Genomic DNA, 15216 nt, shown 5'->3' with positions numbered 1-15216 from the left:
ATGCAGGAGTCTAGCAGGGAGTTCCAATCTTATTTGAGAGAAACCTGGCAATGGATGTTAATGGAAATAATCCTTGGACAGATTTTATAGGAAAGTATGGAGATAAGTTACATGCCAGCACAGTGTAAATAGAGGAGCATAATGGTGACATGAATTAATGACATGTAATGAAGTGCTAAGCACTGCCATTACTGCTTCTTCTCAGCATGTCTTAAACATCTGCAGCTGCTGCTGAAACAACTTGCAATAGAGCTTTATTTTTTTAAGAGTTTAGTAGAAATTGTACAGGGTTTTACAATAAGCTGACAGTTTATAAATTCTATTTCAATTCCCCCATTATACGATATACACACTTCATTTTACTATTTGACAGCACATGTTCACTCAACTAAATCGTGCAGAATAAATCACCTTCTGTGTTCTCATGTCATAGCTCTGTATCAAGGGATAAATCACTGCACTTTGAGGCCTCCCTGAATGAATAGAGTACCTGTCTGAAAACTATCTGCACACCAAAATAAGCCCAAAGCTCCTAGAGAACCTAAATTGATATCACCCCATTTATGTGCAAATGATGGGAGATGAATTCCCTCTGATAATATTAGTGCGATGCATTACTGAAGAAAAAAAAAAAAAAGAAGGAAAAGATAGGTATCTGACTGTTAAATTGTAAGGTAAGAAGGAAGGACACGTTCCCTGTGTTCAGCTACCAGCTACTGGACTACTTTCTTGGTTTTTTTTTCAATCTGGGAATGGAGGCCAATCCTGTATTCTTACCCACTGTTCTGTGTAGGAAAGCCTGGTTATTGTTTTCAAATTAGTTGATGCTTAAGTAGAATTAATACACTGCTCACATGTATAAAAGCAAAACCCAAGAGAAACAAATATTCATTGTTAAGTTCTAAGGTAATGTAGGTAATTTTTAATTATTGTATATCAATTATGCAGCTGAAATGGAGATAGTACATTCTCAATAAAATTTCCAAACATCTGAGCATTTTAATTAGCTAATGGGTAAGGTGATTAGTCCACAAATAGTGTACTAATGTGATTAGTCCACAAATTAGTGCAAAATAGCATAGGAGAATAAAGATTTGGCAATTATAAATCCAGGAATTAATAAATCAGAGAATTATGCATGTACAAAGACAAAAGCCATGACTTTTGTATTAGGAAAAATAGTTCAGGGTATATATTTATGCGTTTCTGTATTCTGCTTTCTAATTTACATAATAATAACATCACAGTGGCTACAGGCCAACAAATCTGAATGAAAATGCTGGTCTACCAAAACTATCTTTTATTTCTTTACATTTGAAGTTTTAAGTTTCAATGCAATCTCATAAATTATCCATTCTTAATGACTTTTAACTGTATAGTGAAAGACACTGAAGATAGCCAGTTAAAAACTTTTCAGAAGGCTTCTAAAATGTGCATTGGGGTTTATATTAAACTTGCAGGATGTGTATATACCATAAAGAGTACTTATTTAGTTTGACTTCAGAGTAAAAATCTAAACCTTATACATATGAATTTAAAAGTAAATAAAGATTTTTTTCAATTTAACAATATAACATTATGCTTCAGTTCTTGCTAAAAATTATTTTAGAATCAATTTAAATGAAAATAAAATAATGATGGAATCAAAATTAATTGTCTAGGTTCATTGTGGGGGGTTTTTACACAAAAAAATTACATTTCCTGTAAATAAGTTGCTATTATTTTGACAAATATTTTTATTCTCATGTAAGGAAATATAGCTGCTCAATAAGGAGATGCTTGCAGGTTTTGGTACTCATATCTCTTCATAGTTAATAGATACGGCACATGGAGGTTTCCATGCTGATGATACTGAGATAGCCTTTAAAAAGAATTTAAGCATGTGAAAGGTTAAGATACTTATTGTTTTATGATGTTTTTGAAAGCCTTCGTAATACATTCATTAAATTAAAACTTTTCTAAGAAGTATTGAAAATCTCAAGGAAAGATTTATGTGTAAAAACTTTTTTAGGTAGCATCACTTCCCTGCACGGGAAAAAAAATCTGTGCTAGGAGGTATTGACACAGTACTTTGTATTTCTGTGAGTAAAATTAGGAGTTTAAGTATCTAAAGAGAAGTTCAGGCAACTTCCATGCTTCATTGTTGAATGCTTCTAGATGCTTTAATGTGATAGGCTCATGGATAAAAGATATACATATATATGTGTATTATATATACATATATATATATATAAAATATAGATACTCAGAATAAAATATTTTGAAATTCATCTTAACATAATGCAGATATTTTCTCCCTTGTTCATGCATTTTTTATCTAGACAAAATTTGATTTTTGTTATAAATGCAAAGGCAGATTTGGGTTAAAAAAAAAAACAATTTATTATAAAACAATTTCTATAAAAAAAATAAACAATGAGGAAAAACCACAATAAAACAAACAGCGCAGCGCTGGGTGGACAGGGGTCTATACCCAAAGGTATAGGTGTTCCCAAATCCACGAAGGAGGGTAAACTGTCCGGGGTTTTTATAGGGATTTTGTGCCTTGAGGCCAAATTCCAGGCAGGCACCATTCACCAAGGGTCCTTGATTGTTGTATGAATTGATTTCCTGGCGTTGGAGAATAGAGTCAAATAGACGTCCGGACAGAGTCTCCTCATATGTAAAGAAGTTCTGGGTGTTTCTTGATTTCATTGTGGTTCAGGCCATCTGGATGGGATGGTTGGATCTGGGTTGGAGCTGATGGATATCTCGGCTGGACTTTTTCCCTTTGTCTACCTGATTGCTTCCCCCAACGGTGGCCTGCAAGGCGGGGTGTTCAGGTCCGGTGATGAGTATCTTGTCGGAGCCTTTCCCTGTTAGCCTGATGATTCATGTCCTGTCCATTCTTTTCCGTTGATGGGCGCCGAGCCTGTCCCTGTCAGTCTGATGGTCCATGTCCTGTCTATTCTTTTCCGTTGATGGGCGCCGGCCAGGGTCGTTATCTTTTGAGTGGGAATTCGCGACTAGATCTGGGAAGGGCTTGTGGGCCACACTGTACTTTATATTTTATATTATTATTGCTACATACATTTATTTAGATTTCTACGAATTTTTACAAGTTCATTTATCACAATTTTCAATATTTCTGTAAATACAAAAGTAGTCTGGTAGTTATGAGTTCCTTTATACTTTGCTTTGTAATGTAAACCAGCTTTTCTATATTTTTAAGCATTGCTTCTTTGGTGGTAAATACAAATCCAGTGTGGACTACCTTCCCCCACAGTTATATACAAAGTTGGTACACATTCCCAGAACAGCATGCTGAGATGTGCAGCTTGTTCACTATAACTACAGTACTGTCTCAAAATCAGAAATAACAAGGGCTTTCTCCCTCCTTCCCTCTCTCCCTCCCCATTCTGCCCTTTCTGTCATTCATGCCTTGCTGTGATCATGGTGCTAGCATCTTGTGCACAGCACTGAGGTCCTGTGAAAGACAGGAAATACTTATTTCTTCATAATTACATTTCCCTTGCAACAGACTCTGCTAGATTTGATGAAGAAGATGGGGAGATGGCAGATCCTCTCATTCTCTAAGCTGTTTATTGTTGTCAGCTGGATGCTGCAGATTAATACGCCTTTCCTTCAGTATGTCTGTCACCGGAGTATGTAGGAAATTCCCAGAAACTCTGCTGACATTTCTCATGCACTATTTTCATACTTTGTAATGAAATGGAAATAGGTGAGCAGAGTTCTTTGTTTTGGTGTGAGTCTGTCAATATTTGTTTGGAATTTCTTTGTTCATGAGTGTTCAATAGATGTATTGCCATGTAGTTTTATCACAGGCTACAAACCTTTAGAAATACACTGCACTCTTGAAGGAGAAGTGTCGTGGTTTTAAACCAATAACTAAAAAAATTACTTATTTTTTGCTGTGAGATATGGATTAGAACAAGAGCAAAACAGTCTTAAAACTTAAAAGGAATAAAGACAGTTTATTAACAAATTACAAGAATAAGAACACCAGAATAAACTTCCAGAAAACCCTTTTCTCTCCCACTACTTGACCATTTCTTTGTACACATGACAACATAGAGACAAAAAAACTTTAGAACTTTGGTGGTAAAAAACAGTCTCAATTCTTGCTAGAGTCTTTTCATCAGTCTTTGTAGAGAAACAGAAGTCTCTTTCTGCTAACTTATGGAGTTTCTCACAAGATGTTATAGTTTCTATTCAGCTGCCCGGAAATCTGTCATCAGTTCTTCTCCTCCCATTTCACATCACTCTGAGGTGTGTATGGGCCATGAGTTTAGGGATGTCATTTTAAGGATGAGTTATTCAAAGGCAAAAGTCTTCTTCATCTGTCTCTGCGAGCTTTCCTGGAAAAACAGTTTTCTTTTTGCCCCCCAAGGCTTCAAAATCTTCACTCTACCCAGTTCCAGCAACTCACAGTATCACAAGTACTCTCTTTTTCTCAAAATTCCACACTTTGAACACTCTATTCCTCCCAATACCCTGTCATGAATTAAAGGAGTCTTTTTAAACTACTATTGTCCATCTCCATAGCTTTAACTGAAAGATATTTCAGCTGTAAGCATCTCCTTATTCTCTCTCTCTTATTTAAAACTTAACTCTTTTCCTCACTGTTTTTGGTGGTTCTATGATGTCTTCTTCATGTTGATTGTCTCTCTCTTTCTCTGTCTTTCTGAGAAAAGGAGTAATCTGTACGTTTTATCCAGGTAGTAAAAGAATTAAAAGCTTTAGAAAAGCTGCAAGAGTTCATGGTGTCAGGTTTCAGTCCGGCAGCAGAAACTGAAAACCAAACCAGGCTGCCAGCTCTGCTTTCCTTTCCTCCCCCACCCCTTCCCTCTCGTCCTCTGCGGCCTTGTCCGGCCGAGGGAGAGGGAGGGGGGGGGGGTGGGATGGAGGAGGCTACCACAGAGCCTTGTTACCTTCTCAAAAGCTGGAAACAAAAGACGACAAGAGAGCTCTGACTGTACATCTTAAGGGAGAGTTCACAGGTTGACTTAACTTTTTAGTGGTCGAAACTGCTGTCATTTTAGAAATGACTGATAATTGGTCAGAAGAAAAGACTCCCATCAGCCACCAGCAGTTTCAACTTCTTTAGCTCTTAAAACCGCCTTAAAGGTAAAGCTACCCCGTGACAAGAAGGTTCTAGGATTGCATTTATTTAAGAATTTTTTTTTTTTTTCATTTATTTCACAAATTTAGCTCACTGTATTAGAGGAACTTCCCCCTTTTTTTACAGAGAAGCATTGGCTTGACAAACATCTCCCTTGTGTCAGAGTACCAGCATAGGTTCTGTGCTCCTAAAAGAGTGTACCAAGAGAGGCAGTTCTCCAACCTGTTTTCCTCAGGCACAGTCTCACCTCTGTCCATGTGGCAAGCCTGGGCTGGCCATACAGAGCAGGTGCTGTTGCCTGTGCTTCTGACCAGGACACAACCCCACACTTGCTCCTGCCTCACAGCAGTGCTCCTCTACCTTGATTCCTGCCTGATTATCTGGTCAGGTTTCAACTATAGTCTGAAAAAAAGGAAAAGATTCCCTCAATTATTTTTTTTCAGGAAATGGAATTTCATCAAATCAGTGGTGCTGGAGAGGCCTTGAGAGGCTTTCACAGTGAGACTACTAGCCCTAGTCACTGCTGAAGTGTCTTTTCTGGTGCATTGGACTTGTCACTACCCTGGGAATGTGTAGTAGATCTACCATAAATAGGAAAAAGAAGAACAGTACATCACATTTTCAGTCTCTTCTTCGGTTTCATTTTTGGTTTTGTTTGGTTTTGTTTGTTTTTTTTTTTCACTTCAAAACAAAGATCTGAATTAATTTCTTTATTCTAAGACATTAAATTCAGTTTACCTGGAGTTCCCCTTTTAAATCTATTTGACTTCTTCACTCTGGATTTTTTTAAACTTTGGAACTACACCTTGTTTTATCAGTTAGAAAAGTACAAGAAGAGATAACTTTAAAATGTAAGCTTGAACTGCTTTCCATCAATGTGCACTTAACAGTTTCTTGGGTTTGTTTCAGACTTCCATATTTATCCTATATAAAGAAGTGAAAAGAACCACCTTTTCTTTCTGTGAGCTGCTGACACTTTCTGCAGTCAGTAAAATTTACCATTAGCCTAGAAATCTCTCAACACATTTAAATTTTAAGAAAAGAAAATAAATTTGAGAAGAGGAATATCAGTACCCAGAAAATATTCTGAGGCAAAAACCAGAAAGACCATCAGGGATTATGTGTACATTGAGTTTCAATCTTTTTTTGAGAACTCTTTTTCCTTTAACCACAATTTCAGATAACTCAGATGTAACTGCAAAGGGTGAGACCTGAGCTTGTCCTCACCATTGTTGAGAATGAACAGCAATGCCCAGGAACATGCAAACAGATTTTCTGTGAAAAATGAGCTTCATAAAAATGAAAAAAAAACAAACAAAAAAAATCACAGTTTTGAATAACAATGGTCAAATTTAAAATTTAACCAGGACTCAAGAAAATAAAACTAGCTCAAGGAATTCTTACATGAACTCACCTACATATTTGCATGCTTATTTGAGGTATATTACTGTTGTCCTGCATATTTCTATTAGTTTGCACCTTGAAAAGTTTTGTAGAATATGAGAAGAAAAAGATATTCAACTGCTTGTTCAACTGTCAGATAATCACATCATATGATACTGGTTTACATTGTTGTTTTTATTGTGAAGTTGCACTAGAGTTCTTGCACACCTTTAAAGATTATGTTGCAATTATATTGAGGTAAGTGTACTTTATAAAATCAGTCCATTTAAAGATAAACCAAATTAGTGTTTCAGCAACTCAGTGTCTTAGTTCTTAATATTTGTTAAAAAGGATTTTTGTATATGTGGGTATGGTAAATATGACTTCTTAGTCCCTTCTCTTAAGTGTCTATATTTTTTATTTTTATTTTATCTAAGATACAGGGCCCCTAAATAGTACTTTGAGACCTTATGTGATACAAAATACTTTCAATGGTCAAATATTCACGGAAAGAAAAATGTCTTTCTTCTACACTAAGATTAATTATCAAAAAAATCAAATAAAAGATAAGCAGGTTTTAGGAATTAAATTAGAATTTATGTATATCTGTCAGAAGGAAAGTCCTGTAAACATTTTTCCTATTAATACAGAAAAAATAAGTCTGTGATTAATGTGTGAATGCTGCAAATAATTTCCAGTTCTTTCTAAACACTAGAGAAAGGGAATTAAAATTTTTAAGGGTCACTTGCTCTTAACAATGTTGAAGTCTTCTGCTTCTCCTTCCTGTATTTTAGTCACATTAAGCCCTTTCTTATTCAAAGAAATGTACTGATTTCTGTGTAAGTTATCAGCATGCAGAGAAAACTTTCCATCTCTTCTGTCATAGTTTGTTTATACCTGATGTGAAAAGAACTCTTTTCTTCAGTAGATTTTTCCGTTTTAACCATCAAGTATAATTTTGAGATCTGGTCTTTAGCTGCTGTATTCTGTGAGAATCAGCTGACCTGAGCCAACCACAGGATTAAGGCTGTGGGAAAGATCTTGAGGTAGGGCAAGTAAAAGTTAAGTGCTGCTGTACCATGGGAGTTTTTATGTTACTAGAGTTATTGTTAATGATTGGTTAGTTATATTTTACATATATGGTTATGTTCCTACTTCTCTTTTATAACTTGACCCCTAGCCTCAGATCATCCCTTATATATTGTCATGTTTGCCCTGTCTCCACGTCTTCTGAGGTAGTCCCCATACTGTGCATGGCTTATGTTCCTTTGTTATTTTATGAATTATTAAAGTACTTTATTTTTGGGCAACCCACTTGTACCTATCCCCATTTTTATTTTGCCACACAACCCCCGGCCAGACCAATCTTGGTGTTGTGGAGTGCCAAATATGACAATATTCAGAATACTTCTTAAAAAGAACTTGTACCAGACTTTTTTTTTTTTTTTTTTTTGAGAGCATTGACAATATGATCACAGTTCACTCAGTTCTTTTGAGAATATCTTTCTGGTAGACATGTTCTATACAATACCTTGTTTCTAACAGTGTCTGATACCAGATATTACTGGCTACAGTGGAACAACCTGAACCATACAATCCCTCAGGGTTCACCTGAACTGATTTTGTTTTTCTTTTTGAGTAGACTTTTTTTTTTTTTGCCATGAACTTATTTCTCACTTTTAGAACTGCCTTAAAACTGTTGTGATTTATGACATGTAACATTGTGGTGAAAGATTATGACAGGCATTGTAATTAAATAACAGGATCTCCCCCTTTATCTCAACACCTGTGTTCATTCCTCCTATGCTATAGATGCATCGTTTTGCACCAGGGGAGAGGAGAGAAAAGAGGTATTCTGAGATCCCTAAAACTTCAGTTTGTTTGGAGGCTCCCTCCTGTTCACAGATATTAACTTTTAAAATCTGACAAGAAATAACCTTTGAAAAATTGACTTCAAAGTCTCCAGGTGCAATAGCAACTTTTCTTGCTATAGCAGTTTTTAGATTTCCTTCACCGTCTCCACTGTGAGTGACACAGCAGGTATCTCTTTTTGTTCTCTGAAACACACATGAATGCCTACCCACTGGCAGACAAAAGGATCTAAAATCATAACTAACACATTTGTGTTCATTTTAAAGAAAACCAAGTGATCAGTCCCAGGGTTTTCTATAGAAACTTGGTGAAATAAAAGTTCAAAATGGTAATTCAGAGGAAATGCTAGACATGTTTTCATACAAAAAGAAGTGTGGTGTACTTTAATCAAATCTATCCAGAATAAGATCAGATCATGAAAGAGAGAAAATTTTATATGGCTTTCCATGCATGGAGCAAACAGAATTTTCTGGAGAACCTAAACCTGTGACGGTGATTGCCAGTCAGCCAATATTTGGAAGTCATAAAGCAATCTGTCTTTAAGTGCGCTTTTCAGTAATTACTGTAAAATATTTTACAGTGCATTATAAAAATGTTCCTTCTAGGCACGTGCTTTACATTGGTCAGGTGTGAAACTTTCTTTGGATATTAATTTTCATCTCATGATGTAAGAATACCAATGTATTGTCATTTAAGGTTTCATGAGAACTGTGACTGTCTTAATGGACCCAAAACTACTTCCGGATTTCTCAGTCTGGTTATGTTATTTCAATATTCTCAGCCAACATCCAGATGAAGAACAGTTTTGGACAACCCTGTTTTTCCCTACCCAGGCTTCTACGGGTTCCTCATCCAGTTCGGAAAATACACTTCTCCCATTTCCTGTTTTTGGGGCTGGCACTTCCTAATCGTCAGCTCATTCTGGCAAATGACAAGTTTTATCATTATCTTCATATTCCTTTTCAAAGCTCACTCATGTCAATCAAAGTGGATCATGAAATATATTTTGCTATGTGGCAAATTCTGCCCACCCCAATCAAAAGGATGAATTTGAATTATTTTCAGTGTAAGTTTTCATAGTGGAATCATAGTTAAAGCAGAATTTTCAGATAAATTAACTTCCTCCCTCCCTCCCTCCCTCCCTTCCTTCCTTCCGCACTTCCACATTTCCTTCCTTCCTTCCTCCTCTCCTCTCCTCTCCTCTCCTCTCCTCTCCTCTCCTCTCCTCTCCTCTCCTCTCCTCTTCTCTCCTCTCCTCTCCTCTCCTCTCCTCTCCTCTCCTCTCCTCTCCTCTCCTCTCCTCTCCTCTCCTCTCCTCTCCTCTACTCTCCTCTCCTCCCCTCTCCTCTCCTCGAGTCCTCTCCTCTCCTCTCCTCTCCTCTCCTCTCCTCTCCTCTCCTCTCCTCTCCTCGAGTCTCCTCTCCTCTCCTCGAGTCTCCTCTCCTCTCCTCGAGTCTCCTCTCCTCGAGTCTCCTCTCCTCTCCTCGAGTCTCCTCTCCTCTCCTCGAGTCTCCTCTCCTCTCCTCGAGTCTCCTCTCCTCGAGTCTCCTCGAGTCTCCTCTCCTCGAGTCTCCTCTCCTCTCCTCGAGTCTCCTCTCCTCTTTTACTAAATGTTGTTGCATGAAATTGAATGAGATCGGAGGTGGTTCACACAAATGTACTGTAAAGAATGAAACCCACCAAAAAAGATATAGCACAAAAAATACACTGGCAGTTTATATATAGAAATGAAAACAAGAAACAGCGGTAAAATAATGGGGGAAACATTCCAGCTTAATCAGACTGTCTCAAATGCCTGTATTGTGTCAGCAACTGGAAAGCTCAGACTGATATGTGCATTGTGTTGCATATTAGTTATGACTTACTTTTGCTTGTAAGAATTTGAATATGCTTGGAAGTCCTTTTTTCTTTGATTAAGTGAAATTGTACCTACTTTGTTGTAGATAAAAATTCTCTTGATTATACTTTACTGTGATTATATACACCTCTTTGGTTCTTAAAGCTTATTTTAAAAGAAGAAAAAAACCAGCTGTTTTCTGGGTAAAAAGTATAGAAATAATCCCTCAAAAATTCATGTCTTCCACAACAGAAACTGTGTGTGAGATAATTCACATCAGTGATTATATTATCTGTGTTAGCTGTGTCTTTCCAGATTCCATGTTCTGCAGTTGGCAGGACTTTTTTAGATGAAAGTTTATTCCCATTGAGACATGAAAAAAAACACACGTAGTTTGTATCTGTACACTGAAGAAATCCTTTAAAAGAAAAAAGACCAATAACTATGTCAAATCCATAATCCTGTAACAGACCTACATTTATCCTCAAAGAACTTTCAGAAAGTGAGAGGAAAAAGACATTGAGAGGAAAGAGAAAGCACAGTATTTCACTCAGCAGTCGTTGCTCATGTTTTTCTATACCTTTTTTTTGGCTGAGGATTTCCCTAGTGATGATGACCCCACACCCCACAGACTGAACAGTATTTCTTTTTTCACTATTAATGAAAGTTTGCAAGCAAGTACTTGAAGTGCCAACAGATTCTCCTGCTGTTTCTTCCTGCAGATATTTGTCTTTCTTTCTTAAATAAAGGCTTTATGACTTTCTTAGTAACTAAGGTAACATGTTTAATATCTTCATCCATCTTGCTATTCCTCTTTGGATTCTTATCTTTTTTCTGAATTCAGAGGTTTAGGCGATTTGAAGAAATTTAAAAAAAAATAAACCTGAAAATTCATAATTGTTTCCTTCCAGTGAAAGAAAACTTTAATCTTTCACAAAACCAGGGGAATCTGTAAATATTCTCGGCTAAATCAGAATTTCCACATGTCATCCTCTCATGGTAGAAACTGTCATTATTGGAATTCTTACTGTCGTTGCTCTGTCACTACTGAAATCACCTTTGAAATCACTATTGAAAAGTCTTGCTTCCATAACCTATATTTTTGCAGAACACACAAAAAATATCTGCTCTTTTATTCTTACATTGGATTTTGGTCATTCCTACATTGGATTATATGTGCTTAATGCAAATATAAGTTTTCAATAAAGCTTGTTGGAAGCTCTATTTATCATTACTTTAACACACCTATTTCATGTTAGAAACAGTGTGGATACATATTGAAAAGGTTTTGTAAATACCACCAATAGCTCAGATAGTGACTGAATTATCAAAAGGAATTTGGAGGATTAATCTATGATCTTGAAAAAATTCTGTCTAACGTTAATGTGTGCCTTATATATTAGAAGGGGTTTATTGTAAAGTGATCTCACATGTCAGAGGTGAACCTGTATTGATCAATATGCATTTCAGAGTGTCAGATGCATCTCAGTATGCATCTCAAATCTAGCTGTGTGATTTCACCTGGGAGATCAGGCTGCAAAATGCACAGAAGAAAAAGGCAGCAGAATTAATAAAACCTAAAAGATCTCATATGTTGTCTTCCCAAGCACCCATGCAAGAAATGATAGAGAAGCTAATCCTGTGCTCCTGTCCCAAGCTGCCATTGTCATCAACATTACCATGTTGATGAGACTTAGGGAAAGATTCAGTTAGCAATAGAGGAGGACATATTAGAGAAGGCTTTAGGGTGACCAATTTACAGCCTTCCAGCACCTGAAAGGGAGCCTATGAGAAAGATAGGGAGAGACTTTTTCAAGGGCATGTAGTGATAGAACAAAGGGGAATGGCTTTAAACTGAAAGAAGATAGGTTTATATTAGTTTACTGTGAGGGTGGTGAGACATTGGAACAGGTTGCCCAGAGAAATTGTAGATGGCCCATCCCTGGGATGACCAGGTTGGATGGCGCTCTGAGCAACCTGGTCTAGTGAAAGGTGTCCCTATTCCCTTCAGAGGAATTGAAACTGGGTGAACTTTAAGGTCCCTGCCAACACCAGCTGTCCTATGATTCTATTTCTATGGTTCTATGACATACTGATGTCCTAGATATAGTGTCTCCCTTGTTGTATGCCATGTTTCCTAAATTTTAAAGAGAAAAATATCTTATTGAATTCCATACTAACTGATTAATTATGTGTCTGTTCCTGAAATGGTGGTCTAGATATGATGAAGTTTAATATATGCATAAGTCTTCATAGTATACCCTCAAAATAAAGATGTATCAAATCATGAATAGCAAATTTATTTGTGGAAAACAAATATAAGGGTCCCCTTTCATTCCTTGAGTCACAGCACTATTCACATGACATGACTTACTATATCTTGTAAACTCAAAATTTTTAAATTACTGTGCAGGATCTCTCTATAGTAAATACAGGAAATTCGCCTAAAATATTAGAATTGTGATAGATCATATGATCTAAGTCAACAAGGAGAAAAAAAAAAGAATGCCAGGGAACAAGATAAATTTTAACAATTGGAATTACTATACCAATAGAGTAGTATGATTTCACATCTTCAGAAGCAATTTTCATTATATAAATACTCTCTTCTCAGGCCACATTACTTCTTAAATTAGGGATAACCTAGGAGAGCTTAGGTCATCTAGTAGAGATATTGGCAGTGTTATTGTATTGAGTCTCTCTGGCTGTCTCTGAGATGTCTTTCTAGAGACATCTACTAAATAAAGAGTGCAGAAATGGTTCATCTTGCTGCTGCTGTCTTTATTAATGGTATTTCTTACAGAGATGGTAAAACAGGATTAAATGTTAAAGGTCACATTAGGATAAAATGGTGGTTATTTAGTAAAATTCTCTTGTATTTGCAAAAGTATTTTCATGTTTGTGAAGAGTTCCTGGAAAGCCACTTGGTTTTGTTGGAACAGAATTATGAAGCCATTCTTAGTACCAAAAAACGTACAAAACCTTAGAGAAAAGTCTAAATCTTAGAAATCTGTTCCAACTTGTTTGCAGAGTGTACTTATTTCTACAAATGAAGGTAACTTCATAGAGAACAGATATCATTAGTGGAAGAAAAGGAACAAAAAGGGGCAAGATTTCAGGCTCTCAAATCTTTCACTGGGTGAGAAACAGATATGACTCAAGTACAGGTGTGATGTACATGAATGATTTATTTGTTATTTTATTTTCTTTTTAATTAAGGAAAAGCCTTGCCTGTGAAACGGAAAGGTCTGTTTCACAGGTCTTAGTGATAAGTGATTGGCTTTTGTAGATTAAAAAAGTAAGAAGTTGTTTCCAATCTGAAGTGTTTCATACGTTTCAGCTGTGACAGGGCTATGCAATAAGTACATGCAGTGTTCAAGGTATCACCTGAGCCGTGAAGTGTGATACAGAGACAATGCAAGTAAGAAAGGGGAAGATCTTCTAGTGAGATCTGTGAGAAATCTGTGAGTTCTTTAATGTGGAGCATGTACATGTATCTATATATCTATATATCTATATATATATATACACACATTCGTACCAACTTTAAATAAAGTTTTGTGAGTGCAAAGTTTTGGAGAGTGTAATCCAAATGTCCATTTTGGTAGATTTGGGATTTCCTGCATTATTCACATCTTTCCACTGATGTCAACTTTTATCATAACTGTCTGGACTAATGTACAGTGTTCATTTTCCAAGTGGCAAGTGGTTGCCAGTGGTAAAGTAGCAAATTATTGTGTAATACAGCTCTGAAACAAAGATGTCAAAGTCTACTGCTCATCTCTGAAAAGTGTGGCAATATTTAGGTCACTTGTAACACTGAAGTTTTTTTTCAAATAGAAATTTATTTTTGAAGATGAGAGATGTTGCAGCTACTTTCAGTCAACTGGACTACTGTTAAATGAATTCCCAATTATTATCCTTCTGTTTTGAAAGGTCAGAACATGCTTTATAATTTGCTATTCCAGTAGTGTTATGCAGCATGGTACTATTTAAGTGGTGTTAAGCTTGTTCAGTATTTTCTGTATTGAACAGGCATTTCTCAAGGTACACATTAAACTTGGATTCTTTTCACAAAAAAGGCAAATATGACAATCTATTGGCACAAACACTGAAAACACATAAATACATAATGTCAATGCACTTGTTTTATACATCAGCTGAATGCATCTAAAAGTAAAGCAGTAGGTAGTATCTCTGTGTAATTAAATGTTTGAGATTTGGCAAATTCATCTATGATAATGTTATCCTTTTATTGTCTGTAAGGGAGTTGCAATACAATGAGCATAGTCTGTACTGGACATTTAATTATCATGCTGTTAAGAACTTCAGTAGTTCTTAGCTGTCATCTTCCCAAGATGTTTGCATGTTAGTTCTAATACAGAGGAATCTGAAAAACTTGTTTTCATGTTCAATCAACTAAATTCCTGAAACTATTACTGTGGATTCTGTTCATCTTGTGCATGGAAATTGAATATTTTTTTTTTTAAGAGTGAATTATCTAATTCAATTCCTAGAATGTATAGTGTTAGTGTCAATAATAGAGAACTGTTTAAAATGCTTGGGAGATGTAGCCACAGGGGGGACAGTGTGTTTGGGAGGAGGTATTTCTTAAATAGAAAGAAACTGTTCTCTAACTAGTTATTTGCATACTGAAGATAAAAGATCACTGCCACTTTTAGATTATAAATGTGCCATCTGTGCTCAGTCTTGTGGGCATATCTATTATCTTTACTTCATATTTTGTTTTCATGCTGCTTTTAAGCCTTTCAATTATGACTAGACCCTTCAAGGAAAGTAATACTTTTCCTGATGAGTAATCCCATTTCATTCAAATTAAATATAGTGCATTTATATTATATAAGGGTATCAGAGGCCAGCTTATTGTTTTATTGGTTTTTTTTGTTTTTTTTTTTTCTTTTTAAATGAAATGCATTAACTAATATAAAAGAAGAGAAAAACTGCGAATTGCTAAGTGGGAAGGCTTACTGAGACTTTCCCT

This window comes from Pseudopodoces humilis, chromosome 2, assembly GCF_049639895.1.
Source record: "Pseudopodoces humilis isolate 2021_Gansu_Grassland_sample_001 chromosome 2, ASM4963989v1, whole genome shotgun sequence".
Lineage (NCBI taxonomy): Eukaryota > Metazoa > Chordata > Aves > Passeriformes > Paridae > Pseudopodoces > Pseudopodoces humilis.
Note: the sequence above shows the minus strand (reverse complement) of the source record.